This window comes from Balaenoptera physalus, assembly GCF_965194825.1.
Source record: "Balaenoptera physalus genome assembly, chromosome: 12".
Lineage (NCBI taxonomy): Eukaryota > Metazoa > Chordata > Mammalia > Artiodactyla > Balaenopteridae > Balaenoptera > Balaenoptera physalus.
In genome coordinates, this window is record NC_138897.1 from 28,766,951 (window position 1) to 28,790,849 (window position 23,899).

The 23,899-nt window shown below is 39.7% G+C and overlaps 1 protein-coding gene and 1 long non-coding RNA gene across 6 annotated transcripts in view; one reads left to right on the forward strand and one right to left on the reverse strand.

The window, feature by feature from the left end:
• The window catches only part of LOC309639479, a 37,806-nt gene extending 22,675 nt beyond the window's left edge, over positions 1-15,131 (forward strand). For both annotated transcript variants that reach the window (XR_014251675.1, XR_014251676.1), the window contains 2 exons: positions 8,791-14,128; positions 14,242-15,131. This is a non-coding gene — a long non-coding RNA (uncharacterized lncRNA). The remainder of the gene's footprint in view (positions 1-8,790; positions 14,129-14,241) is intronic.
• Positions 1-23,899, reverse strand: part of SLC14A2 (solute carrier family 14 member 2) — a 450,031-nt gene that overhangs the window by 180,806 nt on the left and 245,326 nt on the right. For 3 of the 4 annotated variants that reach the window (XM_082416695.1, XM_082416693.1, XM_082416696.1), the window contains exon 3: positions 15,140-15,231. The gene's annotated coding sequence lies outside the window, so the exon portion shown is untranslated. Of the gene's footprint in view, positions 1-15,139; positions 15,232-19,785; positions 19,892-23,899 lie in introns of all 4 variants that reach the window. The other variant, XM_082416694.1, reaches the window with a different exon arrangement.

The following is a 23,899-nucleotide window of genomic DNA, read 5'->3' on the forward strand; positions in this document are numbered from 1 at the left end:
GGCGAATTCTATCAAACATTTAGAGAAGAGCTAACACCTATCCTTCTCAAACTCTTCCAAAATATAGCAGAGGGAGGAAGGAACACTCCCAAATGCATTCTATGAGGCCACCATCACCCTGATACCAAAACCAGACAAAGATGTCACAAAAAAGAAAACTACCAGCCAGTATCACTGATGAACATAGATGCAAAAATCCTCAACAAAATACTGGCAAACAGAATCCAGCAGCATATTAAAAGGATCATACACCATGATCAAGTGGGGATTATCCCAGGAATGCAAGGATTCTTCAACATATGCAAATTAATCAATGTGATACACCATATTAAAAAACTGAAGGATAAAAACTATATGATAATCTCAACAGATGCAGAAAAAGCTTTTTACAAAATTCAACACCCATTTATGATAAAAACCCTCCAGAAAGTAGGCATAGAGGGAATTTACCTCAACCTAATAAAGGCCATATATGACAAACCTACAGCCAACATTGTTCTCAATGGTGAAAAACTGAAACCATTTCCACTAAGATCAGGAACAAGACAAGGTTGCCCACTCTCACCACTGTTATTCAACATAGTTTTGGCAGTTTTAGCCACAGCAATCTGAGAAGGAAAAGAAATAAAAGGAATACAAATCAGAAAAGAAGAAGTAAAGCTGTCACTGTTTGAAGATGACATGATACTATACATAGAGAATCCTAAAGATGCTACCAGAAAACTACGAGAGCTAACCAATGAATTTGGTAAAGTAGCAGGGTACAAAATTAATGCACAGAAATCTCTTGCATTCCTAAACACTAATGATGAAAAATCTGAAAGAGAAATTAAGGAAACACTCTCATTTACCATTGCAACATAAAGAATAAAATACCTAGGAATAAACCTACCTAAGGAGACAAAAGACCTGTATGCAGAAAACTATAAGACACTAATGAAAGAAATTAAAGATGATACAAACAGATGGAGAGATATACCATGTTCTTGGATTGGAAGAGTCAATATTATGAAAATGACTACACTACCCAAAGCAATCTACAGATTCAATGCAATACTTATTAAACTACAAATGGCATTTTTCACAGAACTGGAACAAAAAATTTCACAATTTTTATGGAAGCATAAAAGACCCCAAATAGCCAAAGCAATCTTGAGAAAGAAAAACGGAGCTGGAGGAATCAGGCTCCCAGACTTCAGACTCTACTACAAGGCTACAGTAGTCAAAACGGTGTGGTATTGGCACAAAAACAAAAATATAGATCAACGGAACAGGATAGAAATCCCAGAGGTGAACCCACGCACATATGGTCACCTTATCTTTGATAAAGAAGGCAAGAATATACAATGGAGAAAAGACAGCCTCTTCAATAAATGGTGCTGGGAAAACTGGACTACATGAGCTACATGTAAAAGAATGAAATTAGAACACTCCCTAACACCATACACAAAAATAAACTCAAAATGGTTGAAAGACCTAAAAGTAAGGCCAGACACTATAAAACTCTAAGAGGAAAACATAGACAGAACACTCTATGATATAAATCACAGCAAGATCCTTTTTGACCCACCTCCTAGTGAAATGGAAATAAAAACAAAAATAAACAAATTGGACCTAATGAAACTTAAAAGCTTTTGCACAGCAATTAAACCATAAACAAGATGAAAAGACAACCCTCAGAATGGGAGAAAATATTTGCAAATGAAGCAATTGACAAAGGATTAATCTCCAAAATATACAAGCAGCTCAATATCAAAAAGCAAACAACCCATTCCAAGAATGGGCAAAAGACCTAAATAGACATTTCTCTATAAAAGATATACAGATTGCCAATAAACTCATGAATGGATGCTCAACATCACTAATCATTAGAGAAATACAAATCAAAACTGCAATGAGCTATCACCCCACATCAGTTAGAATGGGCATCATCAGAAAATCTACAAACAACAAATGCTGGAGAGAGTGTGGAGAAAAGGGAACCCTCTTGCACTGTTGGTGGGAATGAAAACTGATATAGCCACTATGGAGAACACTATGGAGGTTCCTTAAAAAACTAAAAATAGAACTACCATACGACCCAACAATCCCACTACTGGGCATATACCCTGAGAAAACCATAATTCAAAGAGTCATATACCACAATGTTCATTGCACCACTATTTACAATAGCCAGTACCTGGAAGCAACCTAAGTGTCCATCAACAGATGCATGGATAAAGAAGATATGGCACATGTATATAATGGAATATTACTCAGCCATAAAATGAAACGAAATTGAGTTATTTGTAGTAAGGTGGATGGACCTAGAGTCTGTCATACAGAGTGAAGTAAGTCAGAAAGAGAAAAACAAATACTGTATGCTGACACATATATATGGAATCTAAAAAAAAAAGGTTCTGAAGCACCTAGGGACAGGACAGGAATAAAGATTCAGAAGTAGAGAATTGAGTTGAGGACATCGGGAGGGGGAAGGGTAAGCTGGGACAAAGTGAGAGAGTAGCATGGACATATGTAAACTACCAAATGTAAAATAGATAGCTTAAAAAAAAAAAAAAAAAGATACCTAGTGGGTAGCAGCCATATAGCACAGGGAGGGCAGCTCCGTGCTTTGTGACCACCCCGAGGGGAGGGATAGGGAGGGTGTAAGGGAAACGCAAGAGGAAGGGGATATGGGCATATATGTATACGTATAGCTGATTCACTTTGTTATACAGCAGAAACTAACACAACATTGTAAAGCAATCATACTCCAATAAAGATGTTAAAAAAAAAAGATAATGTCCCTTTCTCTCACCCATTGCTCTCTGCCCTACTCACTCTACATTATCATTCTGCATAGGACATAATTGCCCTCATCTGATGGATAATTTATGTATATGTTTGTCTTTTCGGTGGAATGTGGGCTCCGTGGGAACTGAGACGCTTTCTGTTTTCAACCTGCTGTATCCTCACTGGCCTCACACTGTGCCTGGCCTGTGGTAAGGGCTCAATACGCATTTGTTAAATTAATTGTTGAGTATATGTGAGAAAAGAGCTGAACTGTGAGCCAAGAAATCCAGGCTCACATTCCGCCTCTGTCACCAACCACTGTGCCCCTTCCTCCTACCTCCAGCCCCTGAAGCCCCTTACAATGCTGACATTCTTTGGATGTTTGGAAGGAAGGGAAGTGTGGAAGAGGACGTGAACTGTGCTGATATTCAGAGTGGTTTATGTCTGACTCTGCCACTAACTTGGTGACCTGCAGAATGTTTAACTTTTCTGAGTTTCCAACCTTTTTGTATAAAAAGGGTTAATACTTCTCCTCTCATAGAGTGTTGTGAGCATGGAATAAATGATACATATGAAGAACTGGGTTTGCTCACATCTGCTGCTACTATCAGGGATCAGGTTGTCCTTGGGGATGGGAATGGTCTCGCTCATTCATCTTCCTGCTTTGACTGTCTGGTTTGGAGATAGATCACCATGTAATGCATGAAACACTGCTCCTCAGGAAACTAGTGTTGCCACATGGAGCCTCAGCTGGTCTTTGCTCATATCAGTTGATAAAGTGCCTTTGGGTGGCCTTCAATATATCAGCAAGGTGGTCAGACTTGTGATCTGAAGCTTCCCCAGATTCTGGGAGAGTGGCACTTGGTCTCAAGTCATAGGCATTGCATGTCCCTTCCATGCTCCTCTCTGGGCTCTGGGCTGCCACATGGCAGATACTAATTATTCTACAAGTTTAGTTCTCAATTTGGTTGACCTCTCTTATGAATCATCATACCTAAATGATCGGAATCCCTCAAGAGCTGGAGCCAAGTTATTAATGAGTGTGCCTTTCCTAGTGTGTCATGGAGAGGACAAGAGAAGAAGTAGAAATGACTCACTTCAGTAAGATAGCAAGGTGGTCTCTATCCCAGCAGAAATGCACATTGATGGAATCCCAGGGTTGGGGCTGAGACTGGGCCTTGGCTTTAGTCACTGTTCCTCTGACCTGTCTTCAAGTCTTCAACTCCTCACCTGTTTCTGTAGGTCACCAGGTGGCTGGGTGGCATTTTGAGTTCTATAGTGGTTACTGGGTATCAGTCAAATGAAATTTGTTCCCTCCAGTTGGTTTAAAATAGAAATATGCTACCAGGATCTTAGAAATAATGCTCTTAGACCTCTGCCTTTGAAATTAAAAAAAATTTTCTTACTTTGGCCAAAATTTCTTCCTCCTTCCACATGCCTGGGTCCTCTTTTTGCCACTTTTATCCCTCCTCTGTCCATCCTTCATTTCTTCCTGCTCCCCTATCCCCAAAGTCATTCATGCATTTGACAAATATTAATCAATCAGTGGGGACAAGGAGGGTATCAGACAGAGGAAGCAGCCCATGCAAAGGTCCACAACTCAGGGAGCTCACAATGCATTTTGGAAAACCCATGATTTCAGCATGATACCTCAAAGGGATCCAAGGGATAAAAGATGAAGTTGGGAAGAAAGTGGTGGCCAGATATTGAAGGACCTGACTTTCTGTTTTAGAAGTTTTGACTTTATCCCAAAGTCTACAGAGAAGCATTAAGAAAGGGTGTGTGTTTGTGTGTGTGTGTGTGTGTGTGTGTGTGTGTGTGTGTGACATGATCCGATTCTGTTTTAGAAAGCTTTGGCTCTGTTATGCCAAGAATGGATGGGAGAGCATTAGCTTGGAAACAAATTAAATCTAAGACTACAGGAGGGCAGTGGACAGATGGGAGAGATGTGAAAGGAATAGGAACAATAAGGCTTAGTGACTGTGTCACTGATGGTGGGTGGGGAGAGAGATGAGTCTGAGATGACCCCGGGTTTTGGCCTGGTCAAGTGGGTAGATGATGCTGGTAACCGAAGGAGGAACAAGGAGCAGTGTGTGTGTTTTTGGCAGGGTTAAGGATGGGGACTGTGGACATGAGGAAGGACAGCAAACAGAGCTGAGGGTGGGAGCATGAATGTACAGTGGCACCTGTACAACTTGGGAGTGCATGATTTCTCCTGGAGAGTTCAATTGCTCAATAGAAGAGTGGACTTTGGCTTTACAAGTAGTCACCCAGCTCTCTTCTGTCTGGTCCCTGGATGGCCCTTCTGATAGCACCAGTCTAGGGAAAGAAGTGTAGGACACCGACAAGGTACGCCCCTTTCTGCCCTGTCAGGACTTGACTTAAAAGATGAGAGTGCACAGAACATTCGTCTGAGCTCCTCGCCTTTCCTCTCTGCAGACATAATTTGGTGGGAGCATGGCTTTCCGTTCAGATGATCAAGGATGTGGCATGATGTTTCCATTAGTTCTTATCCAGTGGCCTTATTGGGCCAAGTCAACATCAAAGCATCATTCAAGGAAGGGGTAGCTGGGTTCTGTTCACTGAGCTCAGTTATTTTATCAAAAACCTTCATCAAATGCCTCATATGTGTAGGAAAAAAATAGAAATGAGGCACAGAGGAAAGTGAAGTTAAGGAGAATCTATAACTAAGAAATTAGTAGAAAGCAACTCAAGTAAGAGAATTTTGGCCTAGGAGTCAGAAGACTAGAATTCTTATTTGAGCTCTGTGGTGCCTATAAAATAGTGGTTCCAAGCACAGTCTCTGGGGTTAGAATGCCTGGTTCAAATCTTGGCTCTGTCCTTGACTAGCTGAGTAACTTTAGTTTATCACAAGGTTTAATTAATCTACTTAAGTACTCAAAAAAGTGTCTGACACAGAGGGTGAATGTTAGCTCATTCTGCTGTTGTTATTTTTCTTGTTAAGAGCTGTATGACCAGGGACAATTCAATTCTGTCTATAGCAACAATGTCTTCACTCATAAAAAGAGGGCAAGATGTTTTCTTTTCAGAGTGTGTTCTGAAAAGACTTGGGGCTCCTCCACCTTACCCTATCACTTTATTCATTTTATCCATTATCTTGGATAATAAACTTATCTCATAAGTTTTCACTTGAAGGGCTCTGAAAAAAAAAGTTGTGCATCAGTGGGCCAGATGGTCTAAGGTTCATCCTTAATAAACGTATTTGATTCTCTGAGTGAAAGATATACCATTGACAATGGACAGTGGGATAAAATGGTCTCAGGGAGGATGCCTAACTAAGCCAGGGAGGGCTGCTTGGAAGAGGTGAGTTGGAAAGTTAAAATCTGGGTATTTCTAGCAGTTGATGGACATGGAAGAGAAGTTGCAATTCCTAAAGAGTGGGAAGTGTGAAGGATAAATGCAGAGCCAAAACTAGGGGGGGTAGAAAAAGGTTAACAGCTCAATTCAAACCTATTCCAGGGTGGCAGGTGGGGTGAAAGGTAAATGAGTAAATGGGAAACAAGGGCTTCAAGTATAATTGACCCAAGTAGAAGTTTGGCTAAAGTGTGAAGTGATGAATGGCAAGGATGATTGGCTCCATTAAGGAAACCATCATTTAGTCTTTCTTGCATGGACAGGAAAGCAATGTCCAGAGTAGGCAAGCTCTTGTCCATGGGCATACGATGAGTCACTACTGGCTGTGGCAGCCGCTGCTAGCTGTTAACTAAGTAGTCATCCCCCTTTCTTCCTGAGCAATACTTCCTTAACAAACTTTTTAGCTGGGCACATTGCTGATTGGATTAAAGGAAACATTTCCTAGCCTCCCTTGGGGTCAGGGATGGCCAATACAATGTCCATGAAAGTTAAGGATTTTTAAGAAAGAATTTTTAGAGACATACAGAAAGCCGGTAGGAACCATTTTGGCCTTCCCATTCCCCACTTCTTCCTGCTTCCCACCTCGATGGCTTTTCGCTGCAGGTTCGTCTCAGGTCATGAAGTGGCCTTGGAGTTGGAACTCATATAACTAGGGGTAGCAGGGCAGAAAGATTGAAAGAACCTGCGTCCTGGAGATATTGTGCAGCCATCATATTAGCTCTGGACTGCCTACCTCTGAATTCTTTTAAGTTGGGAGAAATACTCTCCTATTGTATTTAAGCCATTATCATTCCTGGGCCTGATTCCTAGCCACAGAATGCTGTTCTTGATGCCCTGGCAGAGCTGGGCTGGTGGGGGCCCCTGTGTGTCTTGACTATCTTGCTTGGCAGTGCTTCCTGTATGACCCTACTGCTGTTGTGTGTGGAACTGTCTTGGTGTGTGTGCATGAGCAGAAACCCAAAGCCAAAATAATTTTCAAAGCTGTCAGCTCTGTTTCCTGCAGACTCACGCTCCCCACTGCCTTTTCATTTCCACTGGAGGAAAGAGAGGCTGCTGCAGAATAACTTTGTCTTTCTTGAATTGTTTACTACATCAAACACTCAATACCCACAGCACAGAATGTTATAATGTTAACATCTTGGCGGAATTAGGTTTAGTTATTTTTTTTTATTAAAGAAATAAAACATTATAGATTGAGTTGAACCCTCTTTGTACTGTCCTTGAGACTATTTTCTTCCCCCTTCTTCCAAGAAACCAGCCTCCTGAGCTTGTATGGTTCTTTCTGTTTTTATGCTTTTACCCCACGTATGTTTAAATCCGTAAGTAACAGACAACATTGCTTTGTATGTTTTAAACATGTATATAAATGATATAGTAATAAGATCTGATTCTTTTCACTCAACTTGGAAGGTTCACAGCTATGAAATGTCCACTGATTTTCCATTGCCCTATTGGTGAGCATTTAGATTGTTTTTAAATTTTCAATATCGCAACAATGCAATAATAAACATTCTTTTACATGTCATATTATACATAGGAGAAAGTTTTTCTAGGGTACATATATCTAGATGTAAAACTAGTTGTCATAGAGACACATATCTTCATTTTAGCAAGGTATTTCCAAATCTCTCTCTAAAGGGGTTTAAACAATTTGCACTCCCTCCAAAATGACTGTGCTCATTTCTTGTGAAAACTTGGCACTGTTGAACTGTTTAATTTTGGACAATTGGATAAGTGTGAAATGGTATTTCTCTGCTTTAATTGGCATTTCCCTGATTATTAATTAGGTAAAGCGTGTTTTAATATATTTTTAGGCCATTTTGATTTACATTTCTGTGAACAATTTTTATATTTTGTCTGTCTTTCTATTGGGCTGCTTGTCTTTTACTTATTGTAGTGTTTTCCTTACATATTTTAAATATTAATCCTTTGTTGGTCAAATGCATTGCAAATTCCTCCTCCAAGGCTCTCACTTGTCTTTAGGCTTTGTTCATGGTGTCTTTGATCATATAGAATTCTTAAATTTTAATGTAATCCAATTTATTTACCTGTCTCTTTTGTGCTTTATTTGAATATTAAGAAATCCTTTCCTGATTTGATATAAAAATATCTTCCTGAATTTTCTTCTAATAGTTAAATTTTTTTTTTAACTTTTAGATTTAAATCCATCTGGAGTTTACTTGCAATATTTTGTGTTATTTTGCATATGTAATAGAGCTCCAATGTTAGTTTTCCAACATGGTGAGCCATTTGTTGTGACACTGTATATCGAACAGTCCATTCTTTGCCTACTCATTTGTAATCACCCCTGTCTCCAAAAATGCATGGGTCTCTTTCTGCACTTTCTAGTTTATTCCATTAGCCTCTGTATCTCTACATTTCCATCACTGTTGTATTGTGTGTTTTGATGTCTGCGACATAAGTCCCTTTTCTTTGTATTCTTTCTCAAAATTCTTTCAGCTATTCTTGGCCTTTTTTACTTTCATATGATTTAAATTTTTCCCCTAGTTTTATTGAGATATAACTGTCATACATCACTGTAAGTTTAAGGTGTACAGCATGATGGTTTGGCTTAATACATTGTGAGATGCGTATGATTTTGATTGACCTTTTAATGGAATGCTTCCTTCCCACCTCTTTCAGCAGGTACATTTCTTCCACTCATCTCCATTCCAAAGATCTGGATACCAGCTCCAATCCTGTCACCAGATAGCCATCTGTTCTTGGGTGAGTCATCTAACCTCTCTGGGTTTTAGTTTCTCAGTCTGTCAGATCTGTTCCGCCTACCTCACTGAAGTCCTGAGCTGATCAAATGAGATAAGGGTGTGAGAATGCTTTGAAGAGAGAAAAACACTGAGGTAAAGTAAAAAAAGAGTTTCAAACAATAATCTCAGGACTGACCTGAAACAAAAGTCAGAATGTTTTACCATCAGCTTTCTGCTTTCTCTACCCTTCCTGACTCTTCTTTCTCCCAAACTTCCATGGTTGTGAAACACAGAGGTCTTCTATTGGGGTAGACTTATTATGAAAATGGATCAGAAGCAACTTGGATTCATAAAGCCTGGGTCCAATTTTAGACTCTAACTTTGTGACTTAAGATAAGACACTCAAACTCTTTGATCTCAATTTATTCATCTCTACAAAAGGCATAATAATTCCCTCCCTGAGCTAGTTTTGTGAAATTCAAAAGAAATAATGCAGATGAAAGTACTTGGTAAAATGTGAAGCCTTATAATAATCAGAAGGAGTTATTATTAGTGTTGTTGCTGATACTTACCTGTAAAAAAGGACTTACAGAAAGGCAGTGATGTTTAAAGTGTTGAAGTGCTTTGCTCCCACCACTTGGATCAAGGCATGTAGGAGATTCAAACCCATTTTTTCTGTAAGTATGGTCGCCCCAATACAGTGCCTACACAGTCTTCTAGAAGATGCAGGATGTCTCTTTCTTAAATACCATTCCCTTTAGACTTTGCAGCTTGGATGTGTGGAGAAGTGGAAGTGGTTGGGAGTGCATGATGTCCGTCTGCACAACAAGGCAGAGCTGCTCTGAGGCACGTGCTGGGCTCAGTACTGACTTGAGAAAGTGAGAGCCTCCAGGGTTCAAGGGTGGGAACACACTAGTCTTTGTGCCCTTCTCACAGATACCATTTGGTAAAATGAACATAAAGCTCAGCCCTGATGTTCTGTGAAAGGACTTCCCTTGGAGTGAGCATATGGTAGTGCCCCAGCATCTCTCTAACCCTTGCTACTCAGACGACTGGAACATCTTTTGCTCCTGTGCCAAAATCAGACTTGAGCTTGGGCCAAATGACATTCATGGGTTAGATGACATGAAACTGTAACCCGCCTGCTTAATCTAAATACAGCATGCCCTTTTCCTTGGTAATTGGGTTCTTGCCTTTTCCTCAGTTCTTTTGAAACAGAATTTCTTACCCATTCTCTAGCCACTTTCATGGTTAATGCTGGACTCTACTGTTTTCACTAACAGTCTCTGCCAGAAGTTGCTGGAATCCTTCTAAGCCTATATCAGTTTTACTACACTTGCCTTAGCATCTGACAGTGTCCACCTTTCTGCTGTGGTTTGGGCAGAGTCCTGGATTTTTGACCTGGGTTTGGATCCTAGTCTCCAGAACTCATGATCTGCCTGCCTTTCCTCTGGGGTCCATACCATGCGTGACTGAATCTCATTCTTCTATCCGCATGTGACACCTGCCTGCTCTGGCTCCCATGTTGATGCAAAGTCAAGATTTAGGCTCTCCTTCCATACCCCGTCTTGTTTAGCTTTAAACTGTAGATGAAGCACGTGACTGTTTTCTTTCTGATTTGTAAGTTCTGAGTCTAGGACCACTTTGTGAAATCTCTCAAACAGACCACAGCTGACTTTATTATTTTTTTTCAAATGTGGACATAAAACTTAGGAATAGGTGTTCTAGTAGAAGCTGTGATTGTATATTTAGACTCTGCTTCATGAATAAAGGACAAATTCTGCCAGCTACTGGGAGTTTCCCCATCAGAAAAGAGCTGACCTGCCCAAGGTCATAACCCCTCCTTGGGGCAGCTCACATTCCATGACTGCTTGATGTAGTCACAGCAATCAGAGGGAAAAGAGTTTAAAGGTACAGCCCCTTATGACAACTCTGAAAGACCCTTTCATTTTAGGGATCCCCATGAGGTCAGCTGAGGCTTTGTGACAAGCCTGCAGCCCCTCCCTCTGCTTATTTCTGCCTCCTTCCCTTCCCCTGCAGGGGCTGATCCTTTGAACTCTCTTACTTCTTATGCACAAGTCTCCATCTCAAGTCAAATTCTCTGGAGACACTGAAGCGGGTGCCCACAGTTATTTTCTTGCTCAACAACCCAAACTCTCCATTGACTCACCACCTCCTTTCTCTGTAAATTCATCCTCCCTGTGGTAGGAAACATAATGCCCATCCCCACCCAGAGATGCCCACCCTAATCTCCAAGAACCTGTGAATGTGTTACCTTCTATGGTAAAAGAGACTTTGCAGATGTGAGTAAGGTTACTGACCTTGAGATAGGGAGATTATCCTGGATTATTCAACTGGACCCAGTCTTATCACCTTAAAAGCAGAGAACCTTTCCTGACTGTGGTCAAGATGTGACGACAGGAAAAAAATCAGAGAGATGGAACACTGTTGGCTTTGAAGGTGGAGGATGAGGCCACAAGCTAAGGAAAGCAGAAAGCTTCTAGAAGCTGGAAAGGGCAAGGAAATGGATCCTCCCGAGAGTCTCCAGAAAAGAACACAGCACCACTGACACTTTGTTTTAACCCAGTGAGACCCGTGTAAGACCCCTGACCTACAAAACTGTAAGACAATAGATTTGTGTTGCTTTAAGCCACTAAATTTGTGTAATGTGTTACAACAACAGGAAACTATTATATCCTTAGGGGTCATGTTAGTAAATACTTGTGCACTTGTGTGGCCTTGTTGTGTGCTTCACCTGTGTGAGCCTTAGTTCTCTCTGTAAAATGCTTAATTTGGGCCATATGCTTGTGAAACCCCTTCTAACTTGACATTTTATGGCCCTAAAGGCTAGATTCCCTACTTTGCAACATTTATCTTTTCCCTACAATGAGGCATTGTTCGCTTGTCTTTTTGATCATTACGCCGAGGCAAGCCTATCTGAGATGCCACAGGAAGCAATGGAGCAGCCATGTACCCAGGTCAGGAGTGAGACATTCTTTCTCTGTCTGTCTGGCTCTTCTGGTCTGTCTTTACACTGATTTCTAAATTTCTTCTTCCCATAACTCTTCATAACCATAGGAAAAAGGCATCTCAGTTGGTGAACAATTTATGAACCAAACCCTGATGACCAATGGATTTTGTCATTTTTCTCTCACTAGTGGACCTGCATGTATAATTAAAATTTTTTCGTTTATGCTGAAAATTGTTCATTAAAGGTAGGTATCAAGCTTACAGGTGCAATCTGAGGTAGCAGCGTTCTAGCTGTTGGTGAAAGTTAACTCAGCCTTTAGGGAAATCCACCATTTTTAGAATTTAAAAAAATGTCCTTAGCCTGATTTTTGTTAGGAGTAAGTATAATAAAATGTGTCTGTAATTAAAATACTTATAAACCCACTAGACATAGTTGTTATGAAGGAAAAAAAACTGGACTCTAAAATGGGATAAAAATAGAAACTCACTTGGCCCCTTCACCCTCCTTGTGGGAAACCAATAGTTGCCAGTTCATTAAGTGCTCTGTGTTAAGAAAAACTGAGCTGACTTCAAAATAATAATGGCAATAGCATGGTGATAATGATGACTCTTTGCCGCATTTATCTAGCATGTTGTTTTTCAAAGCACTTTCTGTCTATTTAGTTGTTTGAGCCGCAAGTTCTCAGTACTTCCCTAAGAAAGCGGGGGAGGTGGAGAGGGTGGGCATCATCCACCTGATTGGACAGATGAGGGAGCCCTGCCTTACAGACTCTAAATGACCCTCCTGTTGTCAGAGTCACAGCTGGCCTGGGCCTGGGGATGCTCTCTACACAAAGATCCAAGTCTACTATAGCTCACTCTTCCTGGCAGTTGGGTCACCCAAAGCAAGGTCAAACCCTGTCTCCAAGGACCTTATATTGCAAACCTAAGGCCACCAGAAACAGTTCTTTCTTTACTCTCAATAGAAAGAATAAAGTCACTAAAAATTAGTCATTAAAGTTAGCTGGGGAAAGGCCAAAGAGTTGAATGGATGAGAAAGAAAATCCTAAGAAACCTAGAAGTGGATTCCAGGCTGTTACCCGTCTCACTGGGGTTGATGATGCTGGCCGATGATGTGTCCACCTGTATCAGAGTGGAGGAAAAGCACACCTTCTGCCTCCTTCCTGGCCCCACTCATGTTGCTTGGAGCAACTGCCAGGAGCCTTGCACATCATGGCCTCTGTAAAACGACATCACCAACACCATTGCTACTTGTTCCTACCCCCATCCCCCAACCCAGGTGCAATTAGACTGACTAACCTTGAAGGAGACAAGACAACCTGAGGCCAGTGGTACAAAAAGGAAAAACCCTCAAAGGCATCCCCAACTCATCTGAACAACGAGGGGTGAGACTAGGTCTCCTCAATGATTCCATTCATTCCAACAAGATCTCATGTTACATTTGGTGTAGTAGTATAATTTTGATCTAAAAATCCAGGTTTGAGAGCCAACTGGTGTCTCTGACTGGGCTATAATGTGATCTTGGTGATTATCACTTAGGCTCCATGAGGCTCAGTTCTCTCCCCGGTGACATGAGTGGTAATGGTAAGTCTCCTTTCCTGTAACTCTATAAGGTTGTCATGGGAGAGAAATGTTATGACTTTATTGATGGTGCTATCATTGTAAGTGAAGCCTAATACTAACAACGATATCACAAGAATCAGCAATGGTGGTAGTGCTGGGAAGGCACTTCTGAGATTATTCATCGTGTGGGGATACTTGTTGGAGAAGTTGCTGGTGTTGAGAAAATGTGTACTGTGTCCTTTCTTGAATTAATTCCTTGGGGCTTTACAAAGATCCTAAGAGCTAGACCATGTTATTTTCACATTACACAACAAAAATTTAAGGCAAGAAACTAAGAGAGACAGAACTGTGGTTTTAAAACTGTTATCTTGAGCCCTCAGTGGCTTCTGCAGCCTTCTAGTGTTGGCAGGCACACCTAGCACTTCCAGTATAGAACGACCTTGACTCTTTAGAGCCTTGCTACAGTGGCTTGTTGCCTTAATCATGAGAAGGAAGTATGGTTGGCATTAGAAGTTGCTTCACGTAAGGCAGAATGATCCACTATTCAAAAAGTCATTGATACATCAACTAATCCCTGCTCTATGATTGATGTATGAATGCCCACTAAGAATATCCTCAGCAAGAACTTTCTAGCACTACGATTTTTCCTGACAGAGCCCATGCTGTGTGTTCTCCCACCACAGAGTGGAATTTTGGGGAAGTGACTGCCAGCCAGGAATTAACCCAAGGCCTCTTTCATCAAGGTGAGGCCCATGTGACTAGTTCTCACCAATGGGATGTGATGTGTGTCAATTGTAGGCCAAGGTGGGTAGGAAGTGGGTGTGCCATTCTCACTTTCTTCTTTCCTGTCAACCAGGTAGATGCAGAAGATCCAGCATAAACTTCAAAGAAGACCCTAGAAGATGGTGAAGCCTAAGATAGGAGGCACCTCGGTTTCTGAATCACTGCTTTGACAAACTCTCATTTGGGCCTTATATTAGGGAACAATGAATCTATTGTGTTAAAGCACCAAGATTTGAGTGTTATCTGTTATACTAGCTATTGTACTATAGATTCCAGTGAAAAGGGATCCACCCGTACCTCAGACCTGGTCCCAATCCCCTGCCATCTTGGAAACCATTGACTTCCTTCCCTGTGGACACCACATCACCCATCCTAAGCAGCTTTCTTTGTGCTCTATATAGTTGTAGAGCAGCTGGTCTGCTTGTCAAGCAACCAATAAATCTATGTTTGGCAAAACAGTAGTTTTCATCAGTAAGTGACCTTAAGATAACATTTACATTGCTGGAGACATCATTCCAACCCTGAACCAGTGGCATCCCAACTCAGGCCCTCCTGGTGGCGTGAGACAGGAAAACTAATGAAGTGTGGGGATTATTAATGACTTTATCTTCTCACTCACCCAGCCCCTCCCCCTTTTCAAACTTGCAAATATGTTAAGCAGTGTCAGATCTGTTCATCTATTTTTGACATGTAAATAGAACATATCTCTTTGGAATTTTGCAGAGAAGATGGCTGCCACGTGATCATACTAGCTCGTATCTGGAAGCAACCAGAATTGAGCTGTTAAGACACAGGCTCAAGGGGAAGAAGATCTTCACAGGACCCGGCTCTCTCGGGTCAATCACAGTTCCCATTGGCCCTAGTGACCTCAGAGGGGAAAAAATAATTTTAGTTTTCCATGGTAGCATTATAGGTAGTAACAGCTGTTTTAGAAGACACAGAGACAGCAACAAGTTCTAGAACATACTCACAATTTCCTTGGTCACAGTCAGATCAATGGGTTCTGTAGAGAGTCTTGTGAACTTCTAATTAGTTGACTTCAAGCAGTAAGCAAGAAACAGTCCTATAAAGATAGACAGTGGAGGTCAGAAACAAGAAGTCTAGAGAATTCAAATTGCTTTGTTTTTAAATTTAATAACATTTACTCTTTTTAAAATTGTAAGCAATACATGTTCATTTTAGAAAAGGTAGAAAATACACATTAGAAAAAAAGATATAAAACTCTTCTGTGATCCCACTATCCAGATGTAACCACTATTAACCCATGGAACCCTTATAGGTTGCTTCATGAATATTTATATATATGGATATATATTTCTCTATTACTTTAGTTTACAAAACTGGTTTACTGTACATACTGTTTTGTGACCTGCTTTTTATTCATTGAATAAGATATGACGAACATCTTTTGCCAAAAAATAAACTTCAGCTGTATGGCAGACAGCTCCTAAGATGGTTCCCAATGATCCCTGCCCCCTGCGTCCTCACCGTTGTGTGATCCACTCCCCTGGAGTGGGGGCTGGACTTCTGACTTACTTCTAACTGGTAGAATATGGCATGAGTGATGGGATGTCAGTTCTGAGACAAGGTAACAAAAAGACTTCTGGCTGCTGTCCTGCTCACCCTCTCCTGCTCTCTGGCTTGTTTACGGTGGGGAAACCACCTGTGATATTGTGAACCACCCTACAGAAAGGAGGGCAGTGGAACTGAGTCAAGGAGCTGAGGGAGACCTTCAACCAACAGTCCCAGAGGAACTGGTTCCTGCCAACACCCTCTGGAGTGAGCCTCCAAGTGGACCCTCTCCAAGTCAAGCCTTAAAGTGACTAAAACACCTTGACTGCAGTCTTAGGAGAGACCCTGAGCCAGAGGACCCAGTTCATCTGTGCTCACAGACTCCTGACCCACAGAAGCTCTGAGATAATATGTCTGCTGTTTAAAGTTGCTAAGTGCTGGGGTAATGCAGCCATAGATAACTAATGCAAAACACATATTTTTTAGTAGTTGTTTAGTATTCCAGTGTAAGGTTTACTCAATCTTTTATTGCTGCACATTTGGTTATTTTATTTTATTTATTTTGCTATTATAAACGTGGCTGCAATGAATGTCATTGTAGCTAAATCTTGGTACACACCCTTCATTCTTTCCTGAGGATAAGTTCCTTGAAGCGGAATAGCTGAATTTCAAAGGATTTGCATCCTTTAAGTCTTTTAAGATGCTATTCTCAATTGCTTGCTGGTAGGATTGCACCCATTTACACCCCTGCTGGCTGTAGTTTGGAGTGGCTGCTGGCCCACACCAAAGGGTTTACGTTTCTGAAGCATATTTTTGGTTAATTTCAACCACTCTGTCCTGAGCTGTGTCTCCATGCAAACCAGTTGGAAACAAAACCAAAATCAAAATAAAAAACCTGAGAATGAAGACTAACTTTGAATATTCAAAACTACTAGATAATTTGATGCTAAACTGTTTTTTCAAAGTACTGTTGTTTTGAAATCAGTCAGATGAATTCAACCACCCTCAAATAGTTATTCTTATTTTTCAGTGAGCACTGAACTTCTGAAAATGTGATAATGCTTATCTTCCTCAGGAACTTTGAGAAGGAAAACAATACTTGTTGAAGTCAACGTAACAATGGGCTATTTTGAAAATCTTAGTTTATTTCAGTCACACAAAGGATTGTCAGTAAACTCAACTTTTTAAGTTACCACGCTGGATGGACTGAATTCAAAAGACATATTTTTTTTTGAAGCATTTTGCATACACAGATACCACTGCCATTTCCAAATTGCAACTTCACTGTTGGGAAAGAATAAATATTTTAATGAATGCTATATATTTTAACAGGCTCTGAACCCTGCGGTTGGTTTAAGATAAGCGTGCAATTTCAGCCATCTAAATAAGTAAATAAATGAGGAAGAAAATCCATGTTAATTGCAGTAATTTGCGGTACTTTCAAATTCTTAATTAAGAAATAAAATAGGATTCATTATCCATGCCTACTGTAGATGACATGCATAGATCACCATTACGACCCGATGCAAGACCTAAAGTTATTGCCATAAATGAAATAACAGAGGGAAACCACTGGTGCATTATGGGCTGAAATGTGCAAGCACAAAGGGGGAGGAGAGAGCACTGTGCAAAATGCCTGTCCTTCATAAATGCCCTTCTTTCTGACTTGGGTATTGCATTATACCAAAGCATCTCCCTTGAACCTGGAGTCCTGTCTCTCCCTCCTACCTCTGGGCTAGGTTCTTCCCTCAACCTCACACAGAATTTCTCTGAGCCTGTATGGCAACCCTGCTAGTGTCAACTTTTCCCCAATTATCTGCCCCAGGTTGTTTGTGTGCCTGGACTTCAGGTCCCTGCCTGCCTCGTTCTACAAAGGTGGGAAGAAGAGAATAACTTTCCTTATAACTAGAGGCATTCTGACTCACACTGCCTTTTGATAATTAAGCATGAAATTAAACTAAGGAGAACATACAATTTATCACACAGAAATCACTTTTATCTGAGACAAATGCTTATTTGGACAGGACACCAGACATAAACTGGGACTGTTCCAGACAAACAAGGATGCTTGGTGCCTGCAATGAAAACCTTACCCTAGGGGTAGGGTGGGGGTGGACATAGGTTTTCATGCAGATAAGAAGGAATTCTGCTTTGGTGATGTGGGTTGTAGGGGTAATGTCAATGGACAACTCAAAAAAAGAACATTGATACAGTTGGCTGTGGGTAGAGATGGCTGGTCATTGTGCTTTCATTAGGAATACTAATATGGACTGTGGATGTGCCTCTTTCAGGCCCTCTCTCTCTTGCTGCCTACTCCTCTTTGTCCTGCAGGCTGGCATGGACACCCCATGGGCAGTTAGCATGTCTGTTGACTCTATGTCTGCTGACAGTTGCAGTCAGCTCAGCAATGGAAAGGGTACAGAGCATGAGCATGTTGGAGGAGTTTGAATGACTCAAGACAAAGGAAAAGAAAGGGAAACATCCAGTGAAGATCTCCAAAAGGAATGAGGCATCTTGTCAGGGATTAAACCTGACATGTTTTGAGCAAGTAAGACAATTTTGGGTTTTACCTGTAGACCCAAGGAAAATCAGAAATTAGATTGGGAGCTTGGGATTGACATGTACACACTGCTATCTTTAAAATAGATAACCAAAATGGACCTACTGTATAGCACAGGGAACTCTGCTCAATACTCTGTAATGACCTAAATGGGAAAATAATTTGAAAAACGATAGATACATGTATATGTATAACTGAATCACTTTGCGGTACACCTGAAACTAACACAATATTGTTAATCAACTATACTCCAATATAAAATAAAAATTTAAAAAAGAAATTAACACATATATTTCTCAACTGCCTATTATATTCCAAATGGGAAGACATAAGAATACTCTGAAACAGACTTCTTGTTCAAAGGGGACTTATGAAGTAGATTCTTTCATAGTCAAAGTCTCCTCTCTTTTGAAAGGAAAACCAGAGAAAGACCTGGACTTGGGTAGCTCTACTTACTGAGCCAGTCTGGCCTTTTCTCAGATCTCACCCACGCTGAAGACCCCCATGGAATTCACAAGGTCTGAAATGAGTGTCCATATCTCATGGTATTCCATTTCTCAAAGCATCCTTCCTCCCTGGCTACATCTGGATGGAGACCAGACCATTGTAGGACTTGGGAGCCCATTGTTGTGGGAAATGTGATGATTATCTCCATTCCTTACCAAATGGAATCATTCTTCTTTTAGTTTTCTGATGATTTATAGTAGAAAAGATATGGAGCTTTTCCAATTTCAGAAGTAAGCCATGGAGAAACAAATTCAAATGCATCCATAAAAGTGGAAGCTTGATACCAGACTAGAAAGAAAAAAAAACCCATTGTGTGACGTGTCCTATAGAATTCACTGTTTATTTGTGCTAGGTACTTGGACTTGGCTTAGTAGTGAGTAAGAGCAGGATTCTAAGAAGATGTAATGAAAGATGGGAGAAACGTGGGCAGGAGATCTCTGAGCCCTGAGAAACACCCTGGGAAATATGCCGTGTTAATGCTATTTCAAGGAGGAACTAGGAGAATTAGTTGCTGAAGTTCTTTTGAAGAGAGGCCTTAAATCATGTCTCAACAATTACATTTGAGAATGTTCATTCTTTTTATTTGTTCATTTCACTTAACAAGGCTTTATTCAGCATCTTCTTTTTCCTAGATATAGTATTAGGTGCTGTAGAATCAAGGGGAACAAGACAGGGGTGTACAGCCTTACAGGGATTTCTACTTTTAAGATGGCAGTATTAAGTCAGCCCTGCCCACTTCTTTCTGAATTCATTCCAAAACAAGAAAAATGAAAAATAGAAATGCAAATTTCACCTTTGCTGAGGAAGGGCTGCCAAATTAAAGTTCCAACCAGGGGCAGGTGGATATTGAAAGATGTCTTCTGATACCAAAGACTTTAAATGAGGTTGGCAGAGCACAAATTTCATCAAAGAGGGCAGAATCAACATCGTCTTTTGAGGAGCAACTGGTCTACAGTGAATAGGTTGTCTATGAGAGCATCTCTGGACCCCGTTTGGCTCCACAGAGGAGAAGGGGAGGTGGTATAAACATGAAAATACCTAGGTATGCCATCTCTGTAGGAAGTAGTCTGTTGGGGTGGGAGGCGTACTGGAGAAGATAGGTTCAATAATAACCAGTCTTGCAACTGCCAATCTCTTCTTTCTTCTGGAAAGAAGTAAAGGCTACATCAACATGTACACATATGCATACACACAACCCTGTGTATCATAAAGTGCATCCCTGTAAATGAGAGAGGCTCTCTGCTGGATGCTACCATAGCCTAGTCCCTGCCCCATAAACTCTGTGCAAAACAGCTGGTTAAGAAAGAGCTCAACTCAGTCAAATATGAGTCAGAATAGAAAAGAAACTATCAGAAGAGCTCTACAAAGATACTGTAAGAAAAGAAAGTAATAATTAGAGAAAACAAATAGACAAAGAACACATACAAAATTGTGTTGCCATAGAGCTAAAGGAAATTGTGCCAAATGAGCATAAGCAAACAAACAAAAAACTAAAAAAAAAACCTCAATGAAAAAGATCACTTATATAAAATAAGAGCTCAAGGAAGAAGTGTCAAGACAACTGAGAGACAAAAAATGAGCTAGAAGAGCTCAGGAAAGAAGTGGAAGAGAAAGTCATCACAAAAATTAGGGAGCCATCAGAGGCAACAAAAAGGTAAACAGACACTGCTCAAAATACAAAAGTAGGATCAAGAACATGATTGGTAAAGTCAGCAAAGCAAAATGGAAATGAGTAGTTAAAAAGGATCAGAAAAGGAACCTGATAGCTATGGAAGATGAAAGAGACAATAGACTTATTCATATGCATAAATAGACCAAACATTACTTGTTTTATATGTGATCTTTTTACTGAAAAAAAAAATAATAGAAAATATATTTGGAGAAATAGAATCACAAAACACTTTCCAGAAATAAGATATTTAAATCTACACACAAAGCAAAACCAAACCAAACTAAACTAAACCAAACAAAACCCCAAATGTAAACTGTCTCAGGAAAAGTTGATACAAAAATAATAACCTAAAAGGAAAAAAAAGACTCTTTTACCATCCAAACAAACAAAGAACTGAAACAAACAAAATAAAACGAAACCAAAAACAAAAACAAAATTTCTTTTCTAAGGGGTGAAAATTAGGTTGGTTTCAGAGTTTTTCACAGCAACATGCCATGCTGGAAGACAGTGGAACATGCTTACAGTAACCTCATTAAGAATTAAATAAAAAACATCTATGGTCAAACTTTTGTTCAAGTATAAAAGCTGCACCAAATATCTAATAACCCAGAAAATGTGGTTACCAGGATCTTGTCTGGAGTAAACTACGAGCTGAACTTCAATCAGTAGAAGGAGGATGGAAAAACTATGGCACAAGGATAAGTGTTGCATTTTTAACAATTTGGTTTAAGATTAAGACAAAAAAAAAACTGTGGCAATTATGGTTACATAAAATAATGTAAATTTTAATCAACTGTAATGCCATGAAAAACATGGAAACTGACAAAATTCAGAAGGTGAGGGAAGATACAAGGTGGGAGGTAGCCAAGGGCCAAAAGTTACCAATTAGGTCTAATGAATCAAGTAATACAGGGAACTGTATTTAAAATTGTGAGATTATAAGATTAGCAGAACTATCATGATCATCACCATGATCACCACCAACAACTAAAATTGGGTAGAATAGAGAAATGAAAAATGGGAGAAATATGTAAATTTCATCCTTTTTTTTTTTTCCAGGTTAGAGAATCTTTAATTGTCAATAAGATGGTGATAGACAATAGCTACTAAGGATATACATGATTAAGTATATTATATTTAGTATTATAAAGATAACCACTTAAAGAATGAAAAATATTCAAAATTTCTAAACTATAACTATGAACCCCCACATAAGCCAAATTTAAAAACAAAACAAAACACAGACCATAAGGTGAAATAAAAGCAGAAAGCATATAACGTTACAACTAAGTCCAAGCATACCTATCAAATGAAAAAAATATAAATGGAAAAAATGTATCAATCCAAAGAAATAGATTCTTAGCTTAAATTACAAAGCAAAAAAGAAAATTGTATGCTGTGTACAAGAGACAAAACAAAATGACTGGAAAGTTGAAAATAAAAGGATGGGCAGAGGCCTAATGGGCAAAGGCAATCAAGCAAACAAACACAAACACAAAAACAAAAACTAGAGATCAACTTTAATATCAGACATATCAAACTAAGTTGAATTCAGTGCACAAAACAGTATAATGACACAAAGATGGGAACTTTATTGCAATCTGCAGTACTGCTCTAAATATTATGAGTATTTACGCACCAAAGAATATAGCAGCAAGTTATTAAGCTGAAAGGCAACACATATAAGAATAAAGGCAGAGGCACATGAAGGTAAAAGACTAATATAATTTCCTCAGTTCAAAGGAATTAGAGAATGCTGTTTTTTAATTCAAGTATAGTTGACTTGCAACATTATATTAGTTTCAGGTGTACAGCACAGTGATTCAATGTTTTTACAGATTATTACAGATTATAGTAATAAAATCTTTTATAATAATAGAAGTTGGACTAATGGCTATAATTTCCTGTGTTGTACAACAACATATCATTGCTGCTTATCTATTTTATACATGATCTCTTTTTTTAAAATTAATTAATTAATTTATGGCTGTTTGGGGTCTTTGCTGAACCCGGACTTTCTCTAGCTGTGGTGAGTGGGGGCTACTCTTCATTGCGGTGCATTCTCTTGTTGCAGAGCATGGGCTCTAGGCATGCAGGCTTCAGTAGTTGTGGCACGCGGGCTCAGTAGTTGTGACTCGCGGGCTCTAGAGCTCAGGCTCAGTGGTTGTGGCGCACAGGCTTAGTTACTCCTTGGTATGCGGAATCTTCCTGGACCAGGGATTGAACCCATGTTCCCTGCATTGTCAGGCAGATTCTTAACCACTGCACCACCAGGGAAGTCCCTGTACATAGTCTCTTAATACCATACCCCTATCTTGCCCTCCCCCATCCTCTCGTTATTGGTAACCACTAGTTTGTTTTCTGTATCTGTGAGTCTGTTTCTGTTCTGCTATGTACATTCATATTTTTTATTTTTTAGATTCCACATATAGTATTTGTCTTTCTTGTTCTAACTTATTTCACTAGACGTAATATTCTTTAGGTCCGTCCACATTGCTGCAAATGGCAAATTTCATTCTTTTTTATGTCTGAATAGTATTCCATGGTATATATGTACCACAACTTCTTTATGCATTTGTCTGTTGATAGACACTGGGTTGCTTATATATCTTGGCTACTGTAAATAGTGCTGCTATGAACATTGGGTGCATGTATCCTTTCAAATTAGTGTTTTCATTTTTCCAGGAGTGGAATTGGTGGATCTTACGGTAGTTCTATGTGTAGTTTTTAAAGGACCCTCCATATTGTTTTCCATAGTGGCTGCACCAATTTACATTCCCATCAACAGTGTACATGGGTTCCCTTTTCTCCACATCCTCTCCAACATTTGTTATTTGTAGACCTTTTGATGATCACCATTCTGACAGGTGTGAGATAATCTCTCATTGTTTTGATTTGCATTTACCTAACAATTAGTGATGTTAAGCATCCTTTCATGTGCCTGTGAGCCATCTGTATGTTTTCTTTGAAAAAATGTCTCTTCAGTCTTCTGCCCTTTTTGATTGGATTGTTTTTTTTTATATTGAGTTGTAAGTGTTGTTTATATATTTTGGATATTAACCCCTTGTCAGTCATATCATTTGTAAATATTTTCTCCCATTCTGTACGTTGTCTTTTCATTTTGTTGGTGGTTTCCTTTGCTGTGCAAAAGCTTTTAAGCTTAATTAGGTCCCATTTGCTTATTTTTGCTTTTATTCCAAATAACATTGCTGTTTTATGTCAAAGAATGTTCTGCCTATGTTCTCGACTAGGAGATTTATGGTTTCAAGTCTTACATTTAGGTCTTTAAACCATTTTGCATTTATTTTGGTATAAGGTGTAAGGAAATGTTCTAATTTTAGTCCTTTACATGTGGCTGTCCAGTTTGCCCAGCTCCACTTATTGAAGAGATTGTCTTTTCACCATTGTACATTCTTGCCTCCTTTGTTATAGATTAATTGACTATATGCATGTGGGTTTAATTCTGGGCTCTCTATTCTG